Below are 20,412 nucleotides of genomic sequence, written 5' to 3'. Positions count from 1 at the left end.
CTCACCACCAATGAGCCACAAAGTGAGGCAGTATTTTGTCATCAGAATCTCAAGGGGAGAGAGTCTCGAGCCTGACACATTAGAAGATGGACAGTCACCTTCCCATTGTCATTCTAAAATTAGAGTCCTGCTATCTTCTGTAACATTGTGATTTAAACAAAAAGATATATTCCCATCCTCTCCAGCAGCCCCCAGTCTCAGGAAACCCCTACTCTAGGTAAATGGAGATTTTCCTGGTCCCCATTTTCTTGTAAATATAATTTACAACCTTGGTTCTCCTCCTGCTCCACACCTGGTCATAGCCCAGCATATCATCAGTAACTTCTTCCCTGAATGGAGTGAGCAAATGAGAACCCAATGTGCTCCTATGTGCAGATGCCTATAATAGATGTGCAATGCCAGATTGCTGCACTGAGGAGGGGCACCTTATTGGCCCAGCTGGTCATGTTCTAGGCTTCTCCAGTGTCCAGCCTACAGTGCATCTGCCTGGGCCTCTTTTCAAAACCACGATACTCAGAGTTACAGCCCAGGAACATCTCCCTTAAGAAGCCAAACCACCACAGCTGGCAGTTTCATCTCTGTAAGCAATTAATTACTCATTGCTCTGAATCTAGAGCTACTTCCAGAATCAGGAGGCATCCACAGTTCACCAAGAAGGTCAATGTCACTAAGGAAGCAATGTGCAGGTCTGTTCCTGAACATAACTCTCAGTGCTATTGCTTTACCTGAGGAGACCAGGGTAGCCTCAGAGAGAAAAGGATGACAATAAATGGAAATAGGCCACTGGGAGTTATGTGGAAGAGGAAAAAGAACTGGGGGTAGCCAGTTTGGATATATTATGCACCCCCCCCCCCCAAAAAAAAAAAAACAGCCATGATCTTTTAACCCAATCTTGTTGGGTGGAAACTTTTGATTAAGGGTTTCCATGGAGATATGATTCACGCAACTGTGGGTAATTCCTTTGATTAGATAATTTCCATGGAGGTGTGGCCCTGCCCATTCAGTGTGGGTCTTGATTAGTTTACTGGAGTCCTTTAAATGGAGCTCACACAGAGAGCAGAGGAATGAAAATGCCCTGGGATATGCTATGCCAGGAAACACAGACCCAGATGCTTGCTGAGGCTGATACTTAGAGATGCTTGGAGATGCAGACAGAAGAACATTTAGCTAAGAGATGAAGCCCAGAGTTTGCCCTGGGATATGCTAAGACAGGACCCCCAGGTGCTCAGAGAGAAACATCCTGGGAGAAAGAACCAAGAATGCACAGGAGCTGAGAGAGGAGCTGGAACACAACCCGGGATCAGCAGAGGCCAGCCACACGCCTTCCCAGCTAACAGAGGTTTTCCAGTCACCATCAGCCTTCCTTCAGTGAAGGTATCTTGTTGTTGCCTTAGTTTGGACACTTTTATGGTCATAGAACCTTAAATTTGTAACTTAAGAAATCCCTTTTATAAAAGCCAATCCATTTCTGGTATTTCGCATAACAGCAGCCTTAGCAAACCGGAACAGGAGGTATTGCCAAGTCTATAAATCCAATTCCTTAGTTCCTCTTTCATTCAGAAAGACTAACTCCACTCTTCCTTCCTTACCACTTTCTAGATTCACCTCTCAATCCCTTGGTTTCTTCACCAAATTGGAGTCTTTGGTAATTTCCCTGATTTAGGACATTCTAGAATCAACTTTAATCATATATGAAGCTTCATTACTAATGAACTGAGGAGAAACCAAACCAGCTCAGGGTGATCACCTTAAATTTCTCCCATGGGAATCCAAAATTCCAAACTTGAGTGTTTCAAATTAATTCCCTTCATTATCAAGTCTATAAAATTAAATTGTGCATTGGATTTTTATAATGCTCTCAATGGGTTTGGAAGGGGATTCAAGTAGAATCCATTTTATCTCTTCACTGAGACTTCAGAGCCTTAGTAGATCTATCTCTTGACTTTCGTGTGAATATAAAGGACTACACTGAAAACTGAAAGTTTGTCAAAAGTTAGACATCAGGTCTGTCTCCTAAATGTGTTTCACAGAGTCCTGGAGGTGAACTGAGAACATCTGGGTGTCTCGTGAGAACCTTCTGATAGACTGAGCTACAGATCTTTGTGGTGCTAAGCAGACAGCATGGGCTTTCTTTTCAATTCATTTCAGGATGTGAAAACATCTTCCACCTGAGACTAAACATCTACAGATTTGTCTTAAATATATGTGGCCACAAATCCTCTGAAACTGAGCAATATTTTAACTCAGAATATTTTAAAATTTACACCCTGCAGCAATTTTTTAATATATTATCATGGAGCCTAGGTTTCTTTGTTTGCTGATTTGATTGCACTCATTTTTCCACTGCAGATTTCAGTTCATTGGGGTTTATTTTCCTAAATTAAGTACCGTGAAATTGATGGCTCTCTCTATCCACATCCAGATAGAACAGCTGGTGACCACTTAGAGAACCATTCTTCTACTTTGGGGACCCCTATTGCCCTCATGTAGTACAGACTCCCATAAGCACTTTCCTTTTTATATTCTCCTATTTGATTTGCCATTGTAAATTGCCTACTCCTAAGGAAAAGGAGGTTATGCAACAGAAAACTGGATCCCACAAGATATTAAATCCTTAGCAGTCACTTTGCTTTCATCACGCTCACCTTTAAAAAAAGGCTGTAACATTTACAAATCACCATGTGACTTACGTGTGTGGGAACACTGCCTGGCTATTTACAATACCAAATTGCCTTGAGAGATGCGAGCTAAATCTCCTCTCAAATTAAAATGCTTAGATGCAATTAGCTGTGCTGTAGATAGCATAATCTAAGGAAGATTATAAAGGAAAATAAGAATTATGTTCAAATGGAATCAAATTGTGACCTAAGTGGAAGTAGGTCTGTGTTGACATAAACAAAAATATTTTAGTTAGATGAATTACTTGATCTCTAGGCTTCATGTCTTTTTGAATTCATAGGCTGCATTTGCTGAAAACCACATGGAGAATGTCAAAAATACCTTTTCTTCAGATTAATAATGGCCCACTGGGGAGGAGTTATGATTCATCTGAGTTTTTATTTCCTTTTAGGCTAATTACAAACAAAAGTTCCTTTAATGAACAACAAATTACCTCTTTTCAATTCTCATAGTAAACATCTGAAAATTTTTACTTGTGTGCCATTTTTTCCATGAAATCTATTTTTGTTTGCAATATCAAAATCCATGAAGAAACAATACTATTAAAGTCACTTGACTATAGAGTTTGAGCCATTGTACAGTTTTGCTCATATTACTTGAAAAGGGAGGAAGACCCAAACACTACCTGTCAAAATCCAACCCATGCTTCGATGCAAAGATGTCTTCTGGGTCCTTAAGTCTTACCTGACTCCCACCCTTTCCAACAGCCCAATGGTAAGCTCTGTATGAGTATTTAAACTATTTTTCTTTGTATTATAGCTATTTGTAAAGCTTTTTCTCCCCACACCCAACACCTTATTTAAGAGCAGTTTCTTTGACGTTAAACCACGTGTAAATTTCCTGTAGTACACTCGTTCTGAGCCTCTTGAATAGCAGGCCCTTAGGAATGAATGAAGAAGCCATAAATACAGAAGCAGCCTTTTCTTTTCCTAAGACCCTCTTTTGCTATTTCACAAGTCAACAAAACCACTCCCTCCTGTCCTTCCTTATTCTAGTTTTTACTCATCTCCTACAAAATGGACTGTAATCATGGCAGAAAACACCAACATGCCCAAGCCACGGTTTATTAAAGTGAATCTATAGACAGATAAATACACTCCCAGCATGGAACTCTTGTCACTCAGTTCACGGTATATTCACTATGCACCAGCTCCTGCCCTCAGGGAGGGACCCAGTAGTGAGCAAAACAGAAGTGGCACCTGCCTTGCAGGGTTTGCAACCTACCTGGGGAGACAGACACTAAGTAAATGAACAAATATTATTATTACAACTTTGGTAAATGATATGAAGGGAAAAAATGACACTAAGAAGAAATTATGTTAGGGAGGACTTGCTTAAGAATGAGCGATCAGGGAAGATCTCCCTGAAGAAGTACTGCTCAAGTTGACATTTGAAGGATAAGTAATAGCTTGCTGGGGAACAAGCATTTCCCACACACCAAAGCAGCTGAAACTGTTCTCTCACTGACTGTGAGAGAACAGTTTCAGGAATTGAAATTTAATGAGAAGGAGAGAGAATAGCATTTCTTGAGATTGCAGAGATAGACAAGAACCTCATGATGCCATGAGACACATTTGAAAAAGATAAATTGAACTGCTGTGTACAGAAGGGATTAGAATGTGAGCAAATATGGGAGGGAGAGACCATTCAGAGGATATGTCAGTGTATCAAATAAGAAAGAATAAAGAGTTGGAATAGGGTATGGGGAAGGGACATAAAGAAAAATGTGTTTTGAAGAATGTATTAGTCAGGGTTCTCTAGGGAAAGAGAACCAACAGAAGATATCTGTAAATTTGAGATTTTATAAAAATGTCTCACACAACTGTGGGGCAGGCAGCAAAATGGTAACTCCAATGAAGATCTTTGATGAACTTCCCAGGAAAGGATGGCTGGCTGAAGAAGTGGTGAAAGTTCTCTCTCTTCTCCCTTAAAAGTCTTCAACTGATTGGATTAAATCCAGCTGATTGAATTCTCTCATTGCAGAAGACATGCCTTTCATTGTTGTAATCAATCACAGGTGCAGTCAATTGACTGATGATTTAATTAACCAGCCTTCTGGTTTATTAACCAGCCACAAATATCCTTGCAGTAATGGTTAGGCCAGTGCTTGCTTGACCAGACACCTGGACACCATCACCTGGCCAAGTTGACACATGAACCTAACCATCACAAAGGAAAAATCTACAAGGTGTGGTGATGAGATAACTATAGGAGATGAGGGAGAGGAAAGAACCAAGACTGGTTCTCAGATGTCAGGCTAGCCATTTGCTGTCAGGGGAAAGATGGGAAGACAGATTAAAAACATATAAACTGTATTCCAGTAATAGTTTAGCATAACAGAATTAACTACTAAATCTTGTGCTTTTGCATATATTTAAATGAGATTCACTACAAAGAAAATCTTGGGGTTTCTGACTGGAGGGCACATGGTTATAGGTTGCTGTGACCTCCCTGAAACCCTAACCTGTATCTAAGAAGTAAGAGAGTGGTTGGTGGATCCTAAGGTACTTGGATGTTCATGGAAGAGTCACCTGGAGAGGAGGACCAGGTGCCATAGACCAGGGAGAGCCCGACTGAATGAGATTGCCTAGCTGGCCCATTCTGTACTGGTGTGAGACTAAAAATAAGCTCTGTCAGCTCAGTGTCAGCCACAGGAGACAGGGGATCCTTAGGGTCTGCCCAGGGCTGTTTGGGGCATAGAGAAGATACCAGGGGGTGCATAGGTACAATGAACAGGTTTATTCCTTGGTGTCCCTTCATCCTTACTCCCTCTTACACTGGGGTAGGTGATTACAACCTAAGAAACTCTATTAAATAGCAACACCAGAAGCTGGAAGACAATAAAGCAATGATTTTCAACATTCTAAAGGAAAATGATGTCAAACATAGAATTATATACCCATGAAATCTCAAGTGTGGAAGGTAGTAAGATATTTTCAGTTGAGCAAAATCTTGCAAATTTTTCTTCCATAGATTCTTTTTCATGAAGCCAGCAGAAGATGGTTTTCACGAAAGAAGGAAGTAAACCAGAAAAAAGAAAGAAATGGGAAACAAGAAATAGCAGAAAAGAGAGAAGAGAATGCCTAGGAGGTTGGTTAAAAATAAAAAAGGTCTGGGATGCAGGAGGCCTCAAGTGTGGTCAATATCAATTTGAGTAAGGGAAAAAGGAAGGCAGGAAGGAAGGAAGAAAGAAAGAAAGGAAGGAAGGAAGGACAGAAAGAACTGACAGATTACCTGATGTGTTTAATCATAGTAAAAGAAGGTTTACATTTCTGATAAAAGTAAGTGAGAAAATGAGGCAATTGTTTAACCTCAGGAAAACATAATAAAAAATACATCATAAAGCAAGCCCAGGGATGTAGGTGGACTCGAGACACTGGAAAAGGCAAGAAACGGATTGTCCCTAGGAGCCTCGGGAAGGAATGCAGCCCTGCTGACACCTTGATTTTAGCCTGTGAAATATGCATCAGACTTCTGACCTCTGTAAGTGTCAGAGAATAAACATGTGTTGTTTTAACTCAAATAATAATAACAATAATAATAAAGAATGTATAATTGTGGCACACCATATAGCTCAGCTGTGAGCAATAGAACTATATTGCATGGACTGGAGAAGGAAAAGGAGGGGAAAGAGAGGAGTGTATATTATAGCAGACCTTTCAGCTCCCGTAATAGGAAGTCAATAGATAATACCTAAAATGAAATTTATATACGTATGCATCTACATACACACACACACACACAGGCACACATATACACAAACACATGTACAATTTAGCAATGTGGAAAAATTAACAGAAGAAAGCACTAAAAAAAGTTTGAGTTCCTTGCTCCTAGGAAGCAGAAAATTGTGTTATTGAAGTGTGGGCAGGGAACTTGTTAATGTCTTAAGTTTTATAGTATATGCTGATCTTTTAACAATAATTATGTAAACTTGCACAACAAAAAATCATAGATGTAGATTTTAAACCACTCCCCACACAAACTGATTGATCAAGGAGCCAAAAGGAAGGAATGTTATTTAAAAATCTGAATAGTATGATAACATGAATAATAAACTCATACAGGTGTATGATATACATATTAATGCATATGAATGTATATTTACATATATATTTTTATATGCATATATACATACATTTTCTCATACTCAAATTGGAACATTCATAAGAATTGGCCATATAATAACCACAAAGAAAGCATCAACACATGCCAAAGAAACATCACCATACAGATTATATTTTCTAAGATTATATTATGAAATGAAGTTAGAAATCAATTACAAAAAGATATTCAAAATGAAATGCCTATCTAGAAACCATAAAACATACTATTAAATGCATCTTTTTTTATAGAGGAAATAAATCATCCATGGGATTACAGAATACTTAGAATTAAATAACAATAAAAGGACCATATTTAGGACTATATTATTTAGAATTAAATAATAAAAGGACTATATTAATAACAAAAGGACTAAAAAAATCTAGGGAACACAGCTAACAAAATCCTTAGAAATGTACATCTTTAATACTTTTTTTAAGAAAGCAAGAAAGATAGAAAACAAATGGGTTGCTTTCAAATGAAGAAGCTAGGAAAAAAGGAATAGAATAACCCCCACCAAAAGTAAATAAATAAACAAACAAATAAATAAATAAAAGCAGAAATCAATGAAGAAGAAAACAAAACACAGATAGTTAACCAAACCAAAAGTTGTATCTTTTAAAAGATCAAAGAACTTAAATCCTCTTTAAAGTCTTCCACTCCCCTCAAAAATCATCACACCCAAACCGTTTTACAGATGGATTTCACCAACCTTTTGAACAGAAAGTTTTTCAAGTTAAGTTTCAGGAGTTGTTTAGAGAACAAAAAAGAATAAAAACTATCCAACTCTTTCTAAGACTCTAGTATAGCCACTTATGGAAATCACAAAGAAATAAGCCTAGACCCATCTCACTTATGATCTAGATACTATCTTAGTTTCCTGCCTGTTAAAACAAATACCACATGATGGGTCAGCTTAAACAATTAGTTAGTATGAATAATGGGATTTTATCAGCTCACGGTTTTGAGGCTAGGAGAAGTTCAAAATCAAGGCATCAGCAAGATGATGCTTTCTCTCCAACGTTTTAACATTTTAGTGCTGGCTGCCAGAGATCCACAGGGTTATTTGTTTTGTATCCCTTCCTGGAGTCAAGTGGCAATGTCCTCTGCTTTCTCTTCTGGGTTCCACTGACTTCCGAGTTCCATTGACTTCTGGCTTCTGGCTCTTCCCCGTGGCTTTCTCTTTCTACGTCTGAATTTCTTCCACTTATAAAAGCCTCTAGTAATATGGATTAAGGCCCACCCTCATTCAGTTGGGCCATACTTCCACTAAAAATAACATCTTCAAAAGGTCCTATTTATAATGGATTCACACCCACAGGAGTGCAAATTTAAGATTAAGAACCTGTCTAAATTGGAGTACATAATTCGATCTACCACAGGTATGAAATTTCTAAATATAATTTTAGCTAACTGATTTCAACAGTGTGATTTAAAATATGCATCATGATCAACTAGGTTCTACCTCAAGAATGAGAAGACAAAGTAACATGAGAAAGTGTTTCATATAATTCAGAACATTAATTAAAAAAAGAGGAAAAATCATAATATAATAAATGAAAGAAAAACACTTGATAAATTTCAAAATTTCTGTATGTTAAAAAGTACCTGAAAAGGAGATTTATAAAGGACATTCCTGAACAAAATTTACTGGCAATGAAAGACTGGGAGAAGATATTTGTAGCATCTAAAAAACTGACAAGGGTTTATTTTCTAAAATACATAAGGAATTCCTACAAATTGGCAGTAAAAAGACAGGAAATAAGGTAGAAAAATGGGCAAAGGATATGAAGGGGGGAAACCTGAATGGCTAATAAATATATGATGAAATTCTTAACCCCTCCACCATCAGAGAAATGAAAAATTAAAATAACAAAATACCTCTTTTCTTCCAACAGATTGGAAAAATCAGAGTCAGATCATTATATGTATTGGTGAGGCTGAGAGGAGTAGGGGGTAAAAAAAACCCAGACATTGTCAATAGAGTCACATAGAAAACATATGGCAGTTCTTAAAAAAATAAAGTATGTGTACACCCAGTGGCCCAGTAACCTCATTGCTGGGAACGTAACTCATAGAAACTCTCCCACAGTACTTCAGGGGACAATCAATACAGCTGGGTCTACAATAGAGGAGGATAGAAGCCACATGGGTGTCTAGATAAATGGGGAATGTGTAAGTGAAATATATGGAGAAGAATGCTATGGTATACAGCCCAACATTCAAAAGCAATGTCCATAAACAAAATAAATGTGTCATAAAAATATGATTTGATGTGAAAATTTTGAGGAAAACATATGAGCACTCTATCTCAATACTATTTGTGCAAATTAAATTGTCCTAACAATAGCTAGTATTTACGTAGTGCTTACTGTGAACTAGGCACTATTCTAAGCACTTCACATGCATTAAGTATTCTAACCCACATAACAACCAATTGAGATGGGTACAGATAGAGATATTATAGATCCTCATCTGTACAGATTGTACAGTTATATATTGTACAGAGGCACAAATACATGAAATGACAAACCCAAAGGACACATACCTAGTAAGGGGTAACACCTGGCTCCAGAGTCCACACTCAACCCTACACTTATCACCTTGCCAAGTACCATTATATATTCTTCATGGCTATATGTTTATCCAAGAATGTTTATTAAAAGCACGGACAAAGATGTGTTGGACACATGAGAGGAGATGCTAATAAGAGGGAGGAGAGAAGGGGAGGAAGGTAATTGTGATCCCGGTCAGGCATTAAAGAGAAAAGAAGTAATAATAAAATAAAATTAGAAAGGACCAATGATACACCGATGAACTCAACTCTCTATCACTACATTGAACACAAACATACAAACAAATGTAAAGATGCTGGAAAAAGAACATAAGCAACAAACAAGAAAGATTCAATACTCGTTAAGAACACAAACACATTAGACACTGACATACAGCCTCCCTATGGGTTCAAAACATCTTTGGGCAAAATGCAATTTCTTGGTTTGAGTTTCAGAGGAAATAGTTGCCTTTCTCTATAGAAGGAGAAAGATAGATATGCACAGACTAGTGGTTGACCCAGCCCATCAAAAGATGAAACGCATCATCTGGGGGCCCTTCCTGCTGGCCAGGATGCCTTTTAAGCAGCAGGCATTCTACGGCATGCGTTGCGTCACTACACTACACCATTTCAAAGGCGTGTGGCTTAAACTGAATCATTACCACGCAAGTGGTATTCCTGCAAAAGGCAATGCATACTTAACCTTAGCCTACGTAGTCCATACTATTCTGTGTGTGATTTTCTTCTGAGTATCACTTTAAGTGCCTTTTGCACAGAGACCATGGCTTATGTTATTTTGAACGTTCTGCACATCATAACTTAGGAGTAGCCACAAAATAGGCTATTATTAAGTACTTGTTAAAGAAAGCAATTAAATGGTTAATGAAATCTAAAACAACATTTCAAAACTTCCTTCATCCTGCCAAATCCTAGCCAAAAAACTTTAACTGGCAATGCTATCGTCTGGCTAATAGATTATGATCTAGGTAGAAGATAAAGTGAAGATAAAACCAGGGATAAAACTATAAAGACTCAATTTAAGAGACAAAGAAGGCAGAGTGGCAGGCACTTATACTGAAAAAAAAGAAGACATGAAAAGACCTAGTGAAGAATATATGTACATATGCAAACACACACATACACATATTCGTGTGATTTGCATCCAGTAAGTAGCAATTGAGCTGCGTATTTTAGGAAGACAGGAATTGCATCATAGGCTCACGTGAGCAGCAACCTCCAGGATTCTTTTCAGTCTATAATCCTATGCTGGATCATCAAGTGCTAGATTTGAGAATCTCACTGCAGTTCTGAATTTTGACTTTGGACTCACTGGGTTAAAAATAGCATTTTTGTCTATTGCCTACCCCTTCTACTACCCAGAATTCCTGGCACAGAAGCTTGAGAGCCCTGGGCCAAAGGACTTCGGGGCAGTTGGAGAGGCGTAAGCAAAGAGTGAAATCCTTGGCTTGATTTCACCATTCTTCCACTTGCCTTAAAAAGGCAACTGCAGAATCCTGATCGAATGGTTTGATCAGCTGCCTGGTTTGATTGCAGCTTTGGGGAATCTGTGCCTCTCACCTCTGCTGAATTGCTATTTTATTGCTGTTTGCAGCGATGTTTCCCGGTAGATCACAACTTCTGTCCCTATGGTAACCACAGATACCTGAGATGTTACTGCTTCTTTTTCTGCCAGGAGAAAAAACATAACTAGAAGAGAAAATCGTAAATCTGGTTAGTGACCTTTTCTGCATTAGTCTGCCTGCATCTTGCTCCGACTCATGTGTTTTCAATTAGGAATCCCCCAGGGAAGCTCAGTCGTTGCATGTATAGGCACGCCATTCCTTCAACGGGTGCAAATGAAAGACAAATGTGCAAACTGTATGTGTTTTACCCCCTTCTGGATATGAGCTGAAGAATATATGTCATATATGCATGGAACAGGTGTAATGGTATAATTGCTGGCAATTCTAGGATAAAATCTTTCTTTTTGCCCTAGTCATCACCATTTCCCCTCTGTTTTTTTTTTTTATCTCTTTTTCTTTTTTTCTTTTTCTTTCTTTCTTTCTTTCTTTTCTTTTCTTTTTTTTTTTTTTTTTTCCCAGGTACACCCATTAGATCAGCACTTCTTAGAGTATGATTCTTGTAAAGATTCACCTATGGACATCTAAAAATGTGGAGTCCTAAATTTTGCCAGGACCTGCTAAATTAGAATCTGGGGTGAAGGACAAAAATCCACATGTGAAATAACTTACCAGGTGATTCTTATGAACCCTTCAATTTGAGAATCACTGCAGTAGACATCCTTTGGAGGAAAGAACCCTATGTTATCCCTCTTGCGTCTTGCACCATGCTGTAAGGTTTAAAACAGTGTACGTAAGACCTGCTTTCATGACACTAGCCTGCATCATATCATCAATAAAATCTCCAAAGAGTCTGTGAGCCTGCTGGTCTCTGTCTTCTCTTCTCCAAGAGTCTACACAGACTATACTTGAGGGGATCCAGATGTCAGTAAAATTAGAAGGGATGTCACTTCTCCGAGAGGTTCTGGATATAACTGCAGATTCTGAAGCAACTGGTCTTTGATCCAGCAGCATGTATTTAAGGGCTTATAGTCCATATCCCAAAGTCTTCAAGAGGAAATCTCCCTTTCTTTCACCTTAGCTCTGATGATTTCAGATGGGAAACTCTAAAGATCACTGTAGGATTCCAGGGAGAAGGGTTTCTGGGCTGCTGAAATAGAGATAAAGCTGTTTGCAAAGAGTACTGGATATCTGGTCCATTCTTGTCCCTAGCTAAGTTAGACCACCTCCCCTTCACAGATGCTGCCCCAGAACTTTACAAAAAAAGACAAGAGTCTGAAAGATGATTGCCTGGGTTCACAGTTAGTGTAATAAGTCCATTCACTCAAAGAGAGGAATTAACATATCCCAAATATAGGGTCCAGACACAAACAATGTTTCTGTGCATTCATGATTGGGGTGAGCCTTCCTTTCTCATTAGATGATCCTCCAAAGGCTAAGGGATGGTTCTATTTGTTCTTCATAATTTGAATACATTTCTCCATACAAGAACACACAGTTCTCAGGCAATAAAATAAAATGAAATAAAGCCAAAGAGATCCCTATTAGTGCATTATTTTTGAAGTGTCTGTTGATTAAAAATTGAAGAACCATTGCTCTGGATTTGTTAATATATGGAGGGGTAGGGGAGGGGAAGGAGAGAGAGAGAGGAGAGAGAGAGAGGAGAAGGAATGAGGTGGGGTTTTCCATATCATAACCATCTCAGGAATTCTAAGATGTCAAGCCAGAGTCAGACTACCAGGACTCTTTAAAAAAAAAAAAAATGGATTTCTAGAAAACAAAACTGGTGAAAGAGATCTGAAGTCTAGAGGCAGATACTTGGAGGCAAGGATTAAGATTTTGGAGAAAATCAAAATATAAAAGAAAAACATGCTGGCTACAATCTCTGGGAGCCTGAGGGGTGAATGAGAGGTGTGCCGGTTTGTATATATTATGTCCCCCAGAAATAGCCATATTCTTTGATGCTATCTTGTGGGGGCAGATGTATTAGTGTTGATTAGGTTGGAACCTATTAGTTCAGTGTTTCCATGGAGATGTGACTCAATCAACTGTGGGTGGGACATTTCATTGGTTTATTTCCATGGAGGTGTTGCACCACCCACTCAGGGTGGGTCTTTATTGGATCACTGGAGTACTTTAAAAAGGGCCACATGTGTCCAGATGCAGAGCAGCTGCAGCTAAGAGAGGACAAAACACCCCAAGAGCAACACTTTGGAGAACACCATTTTGAAACACTACCTGGGAGCAAACAGACACCAGCCATGTGCCTTCCCAGCTAACAGAGGTTTTCTGGGTGCCAATGGTCTTTCTCCAGTGAAAGTACCCTTTGTTGATGACTTACCTTGGACACTTTATGGCTTTAAGACTGTAACTTTGTAACCAAATAAACCCCCTTTATAAAAGCCAATCCATTTCTGGTGCTTTGCAAAAGGGCAGCATTAGCAAACTGGAACAAGAGGTTTGGAAGAAAAGTGGTAGTCAACAAAACATATGCTATTGTGCCTGGGACAGGGTTTCTGGGAAGAAAAAATATATAGGAATGGAGTAGCTGCCATGTATTGATCTTAAATGAGCCTGAATTGTTGCAGGAGGTTTCAAGGTAAACGAGAAGAGCAGGTGGGCTGGAGCCAATTGTGGCAGAGTTTGGGAAATGCAGGCAGTGGTGCAGAGATAAAAGCAGGGAATACAAGGGTTGCAGGTGAGGCAGTGTTGCTGAGGTGGCCAGAAGTCAGGGTTCCAAATGCTACAGGAGACGCAGGAAGAGCCAGGCTGTTGAGGGCAGTCACCAAGGAGCTGCCTCGCCATCTAGAAGCAAGTTGTATCACCAAGACAACTGGAAGGCTCTTTGGGCCAGGGATTTACAAGAAGCTCTGTCTTCCTGGATACCCACCCCCTAGCACTTGGTTGTACACCCTCTAGCTTCTCTCTGATCCTCTGCTTTCCTCCCCTCTGAACAGCCCAACCACAGAACATTCTACCACGGAAGTCAAGCCTCTAACTTGGTGATGATTACTTGCCTTCCTGGCTCTCTCTCCCTCAGCAATCTTGCTTGCTCTGGTTCTTGCAATGCAGCCTGTGGACCTTTCTGTACTGGCTTCAGCTGGCTTCAAATATGGGTGACTCAACTATCATTACAGCCAAAGAGCAGGGAGAGCAGATTCCATGTGGGCAAATGGGGGCAAAATTGGGATCTGAGTGAGATATGTCTTCGTGGCCCCTACCCCATTGCCATCATCCACCCCCTCACCATACAATTGATAAAAATAATGGCTTGCAGTCTCTCACCTTTGAAAACAAAAATAGAATGTTCCGGCATAACAGGCAAGGTCACTGTTCCATTATTTCCCCCTATATGCCAATGAGTTTGAAATAGAATAGATGGTCTATATTTGCACATTGGTTGGATTTACTTTGTCATCTAAAATTATTCTGCTTTTCTTTCATTGTTATCTCCTGTGGCCTTCAGGAACAGATGTTTCTTTTGAGCATCTGGCAGTTCTAGTCCTGAAGTGTCAACTTAGAGGGACGGGGTTTTGTCTAGCAGCTTAGACGCTGCACAGCTACTGCCTGGGAGGAGGATACGCACACAGGGCACACAGACGTTTATAAACCACAAGCACAGAGCTACAAATATGTATGAGTCATGAACACTCAATACAATAAGAAGAACAATAAGGAAATGTAGTTGTCTTTCTCTTAACATTTCTATTTGCAAAACTGTTGGCTCAAATAACGGTTTTAGCTTTGGGTATTGTTTTCTGTGAATGCTGCAGAATGAGGCAACCCAAGGTCAGTTGGGCCAGGTCTATCTGAGACTAGAGTAACGTTCTCTGCTTTGAGCTCAGCATACTTTGGGATGATTCTCAGGATATTGTGAGGCTTTATGGTCTTACCTATTGGGGTGATGACATCAGAGAAGTGTACACTTTCCTGAGCTCTAGACTTCAACACCCGTTATCCTTTGAGTAGTCTTTGAAATATTTTCCCCTAATACACCATTTTATATGTCCCTATACTAAAGCATCAGCTTCCATGGTTTGCCTGACTCCAGGGCTCATGTTCTTAATTCGTACACAATATTGCATTTAACACAGCTATGTTAAAGCACGATATAAATCAAAGATAATAAGCCATTTCCCCCGTAATAGCTAACATTTTAGCAACCTTAAGAGCAACTATAAGCAAAGGGGTCTTCCTGCATTTCAACTCCAGAAAAGATCTTCCTGCATGTTCATTCCATAAAACTGGAATTAAAATACTATGAAGGGTTCTCTACAACTTGCAGTCTTGAAGATTTTCCTGCATATCCTCTCCTCTCAGCTTACTTATCAAAGAGCCAATGCTCTTCAGTGATGAAGCTTCTGTGTATCCTCAATTTAGAGATTAGTTTGGAAGCTTCTGCCCAGAAAGAGGCCACATTTCTCAACCTCTCTTGTTTCAAAGTAAGGCTAAGCAGCTGAGTCGTGACTGGTGGAATGTGGATAGAAAAGATGTACCCCACTTTCAGGCTTGACCAAGACAAACCTCCTCTGTGTGATCTTCAACTTTCTCTCTTCAGCCAATTTTAAGCCAGATTTCAGTGCCCAGGATGATCTGGAAAGTCCCATGTTGATGATGCAAATCTCTGTCAGTGAATGACTTCATGTGATCAAGAAATAAATGCTACTTCACTTTGTCTACAAACTTTTAAGCCTAATGATCTGGAAATATTTTGCATTTTTGTATACATTTTAATCTCACAAGGATTCAATCTGATTTGAAGCATTTTTCATAAGAATATTTACATGCCTTGTTGCAAAGATATGCTCACTACATGAAAGTAATCTTCAAGCAACTTGAGAATCTCTAGGGCACTTATTCCCTGTGTTTCAAGCACAGGATTGTAAGTCTCTACTTCTCTGGGGCTTGAAGAACTTTTAACTAAAGGCAAAACAGTTTTTCAGTCATTTGGAAGGTTTCTGGGTTGTTATTCAAAGTTACCAAAAGTTACCAGCCTGGATCACTCTTACACTAGATCACAGGACGTATTCTAAATATACTGCAATTCATTTGAAAAAAGATGTTCAGAAGTGGAAGCAAACACACACACACACACACACACACACACACACACACACGGCCTCTTTATCTCTGCCTTCATGCATTTTTATCTATAGCCACTCCCCAAAAGACACATAATGCCTCCTTCTCTCATAGTTGTTCCTGAAGTTTGTTAATAACTATTAGGGAAAATGATCTACTATCTTCAAGTAACAGTGAGTGTTTTAAAATAACCCTATAAGAGTAGTACAGTGAATTGATTAAGAGCATTAGTTTAGGGGCTTCAGACCAGGGTTTCACTAATGTTTCCGCTGTTTCATGATACTTTGGCCAAATTATTTAATCTCTTGGAGGCTTGGATTTATTTTGCTGTAACCCAGAATAACATAATCACTGAGATGCTATGAAACTAACATAAACAATACTTCTCAATTACCCAATGAAATGCCTCATAATATTGTAGGTCTTTAATAAATGTGGTTATTATTATCCAAATTATTTTAATTTTATAACTTTAGGTGAAATATCACGCACATCACAAAAGAAAGACCCGAAATTTCTTTTTGATGGGCAAAACCAAAATGTCTATCAAGGGAACAAAATTACTTTTCCAAAAAAAGGAAGCAGAACCCAAAGGAAGAAACAGGGAAACCCCAAAGAAATGGCCAAACTAGAAATATGCAATCCTGTAACAAGATCTGTGGTTTACTTTGAAATACATCAGCGTGATCAATGTAACATTACCTTTGCACCAGTTAAAGTTTAATTTTAGGGGCAGTCAGTGGCTTCTCCAAAGGCCAAACCCTGGCTGCTACAAGTTATTGTGTTATTGGTATACCAATCATCAACTATATTTTGCTAATTAGCATATGTAGATTGACTCATGTCCCCCACAAAGACATGTACAAGTAAGTGCTAACCCCTGGTCCTTTGAAAGTGAACTCACTTGTAATGAGATCGTCAAAGATCTTATTAAATGAGGCCAAAATGAAGCATGGTGGGTCTTAATCCAAATGACTGGAGTCCTTTAAAGCAAAGGAAATTCAGACATGGTGGTAGAAACCAGAGGAGGAGATGAGGGAGCCAGAAAGCCAAGGAAAAGATCTCAGAGGCAGAGAATAAGCCACCACCAGAATGCTGCAGACTTCAGGGAAATCATGGCCTGTCAATACCCTGACTTTGGACTTCTAGCCTCCAAAACTGTGGGACAAAAAATTCCTGTTGTTTAAGCCAACCAGACTGTGCTTTGCATACTAGAAGATAAGATGGGTTTTCACTGGTAGAACCAGAGACTTGTTATTTAGTGTGAGGAATGTTAGAAATGGTTTCTCACTGGAAAAAAATTAAGGTATTTTAGTGCAGATTGGCTAAAATTGTTTAGAGATACTCTGTACCTTGTAAGAAAGAGGTGTAAGAATCCATCAAGCCCTGTATCCCTCACCCTTGGAATGGAGTCCATAGAATGATCCCTAATTATTTTGGCACCTAGACATTACTTTAGGAGAATTTTGACTACAGAATGCCTACTATATAAGGACACAAAATTCTGCCTCAGAAATGTTTTATCTACCTTGAATGAAATTTTCATTCAAGGGTAGAAGGCTGGAATTTCATTAAGGTTAGAGAATATGCTGTAGGAAATGTTTGTGCCTTTATTGCTAAATGGATATTTACCTAATAAATGTCTCTTTGTGTAGAAAAATCTGATTAGACTTGCTTTCATTGTAATCTGATAGCAAGACTATGAGCACTAGTCAGATAGCAAAAGCAAATCTCATGGGGACGAGTGAAGATGGCAGCATAGAGAGGTGTGGAATTTAGTCAGTGCCCTGGAACAACTAATAAACAACCAGGAACAACTAGTAAATATTCTGGAACAACAGCTGGGGGACAACTGTGACTGACCACACATCATACACCAACCTGGATTGGGTGGAAATGCTGAGATTGCAGCATAAGATCTGTAAGTAAAAATTGTGGAACTGTGCTGGGAGCCCCCTTCCCCCATGGCAGGCTGAGTGGCAGGACCTCCCTGTGGGAGAAACCAGCATTCTCATAGCAAGTGAATATAGCTCAGCCCACTTCCAACTGGGGTTTCACTTAACAAATGCGGACTGCTGAATACAAGCTACAAACACAGACAAGCAGCAAAGTACCCTGAGATCCCTCCAAGTGGGAAAGAGTTGGGGCTGACAGAGAGGAAAAAAATTAATTAAAAAAAGAAAAAAAATACAGAGACTTTTAGATACTGACCTTAGAGAACCAAAAAACACCTGTGACCTGGGAAGGGGCACTCAGAAGACCAGGTGCTCTCTCTGATCAATGGGCTAAATTGGGCTCTGAAGGGGGCTTTCTTCCCTTTTTTCTCTCTCTCAACCTGAGTGGCTCAGTGGAGCCTCAGACATTTTCAGTTCACAGTGCTCTGACCCAGACAGGGGTGGAGTTGACAGAGCCAGAGAGACAAAGAAATTACTGAAATGCTGAAGATAGCTCTGTAGGAGTGTATCTTCCCTAAGAGGAAGGAGGTAGGGCCCAACTCAAAAGCCTGCCCCTCCCTCAGAACTCAGACCCCAGGGCCTGCAGCCAAGACAGAAAGAGCCTAAGAATTAAAGGGGCCACACCTCTTTGCACCAGTCAGGAGCAACAGGCTGACAGGCACCGCCTGCTGGACAGGTTAGGAAAAGCACAGCAACTAGAGGCCTCACAGGAAAGCCTGTCAAACTCTAAGACATGCCCTCAGGGAGACCTGAAACTGAATATAACCTCATTCTGAGATCTGAACCCATTATGGTCTGGGAGAATCTAATTGGGGTAACTAGGGAAGCCAGATGCCTAGACAACAGAGGATTACAAACTACACTGGGAAGGATGGAGATATGGCCCAAAGGAACAAACTTACACCTCAATTAAGATAGAGATGAGATATTGTTTCACTTTAATGAAACAGTCAAAGATTTTCAAAGAAATATGCTAAATCAAATCAAAAACCAAATCAACAAGTTCAGGGAAGATATGGCAAAAGAGATGAATGCTATAAAGAAAACACTGGGTGGACATAAGATAGAAACTGAAAGTTTGAAAAAACACAATGGCAGTATCTATGGAAATGAAAGGCACAACCCAAGAGATGAAAGACACAATGGAGACATACAACAGCAGAGTTCAAGAGGCAGAAGAAAACACTCAGGAGTATGGAACTGGAGAACAAGACACCTGAAATCCTACACACAAAAGAACAGATAGGAAAAATAATGGAAAAATATGAGCAAAGTCTCAGCAAATTGAATCACAACATGAAATACATAAATGTACATGTCATGGGTGTCCCAGAAGGAGAAGAGAAGGGAAAAGGGGCAGAAGCAATAATAAAGGAAATAATCAATGAAAATTTCCCATCTCTTATGAAAGACATAAAATTACACATCCAAGAAGCACAGCATACCCCAAACAGAAGAGATCTGAACAGACCTACGCCAAGTCAATTAATAATCAGATTATCAAATGTTTAAGACAAAGAGAGAATCCTGAAAGCAGCAAAAGAAAAGCGATCCAGCACATACAAAAGAAGCTTGATAAGACTATGTGCTGATTTTTCAGCAGAAACCACAGAGGCAAGAAGGAAGTGGTGTGATATATTTAAGATACTGAAAGAGAAAAACTGCCAACCAAGAATCCTATATCCAGCAAAACTGTCCTTCAAATATGAGGGAGAGCTCAAAATATTTTCCAACAAACAGACAATGAGAGAGTTTGTGAACAAGATACCTTTGCTATGGGAAATACTAAAGGGAGCACTACAGGGTGATAGGAGAAGACAGGAGTGAGAGGTTTGGAACACAATTTTGGCTGATGGTAACACAGCAATGTAAGTATACTGAACAAAGATGACTGTGAGTATGGTTGAAAGAGGAAGGTTAGGAACATGTGGGACACCAGAAGAAAGAGGAAAGATAAAGACTGAAACTGTATAACTCAGTGAAACCTAGAATGCTCAACAATTGTGATAAAATGTACAAATGTGTTTTTACATGAGGGAGAATGAATGAATGTCAACCTTGCAAGGTGTTAAAAATGGGATGGTAATGAGGAAAAAATATAATCAATGCAAACTAGTGACTATAGTTAACGGAAACATTGTATTATGCTTCCTTTAATGTAACAAGGGCAATATACCAAAGCTAAAGGCATGTAAGCAGGGGATATATGGGAGGGTAAGGGACTCATGGCATTGGTGATGTTGTCTGACTCTTTTATTGTACTTTAGTTTAATTCTATCTCTCCTTTTGCTGATTTCTTAGCTGTCTTTTTTTTCTTTCTTTTTCTTTTTCTTTTATCACTCTACCTGGTGATGGTGGTGAATGCATAAATACATTATTGTACAGGGAACAATCAGTTGTTTACTAAGGATGGAATGTATGGTCAGTGAACAAAATCATCTTAAAAAAAAAAGGAATG

Source organism: Choloepus didactylus, chromosome 12 (genome assembly GCF_015220235.1).
Source record: "Choloepus didactylus isolate mChoDid1 chromosome 12, mChoDid1.pri, whole genome shotgun sequence".
Lineage (NCBI taxonomy): Eukaryota > Metazoa > Chordata > Mammalia > Pilosa > Megalonychidae > Choloepus > Choloepus didactylus.
The sequence above is the reverse complement of the archived record's forward strand: the minus strand, read 5'-3'. Positions refer to the sequence as shown.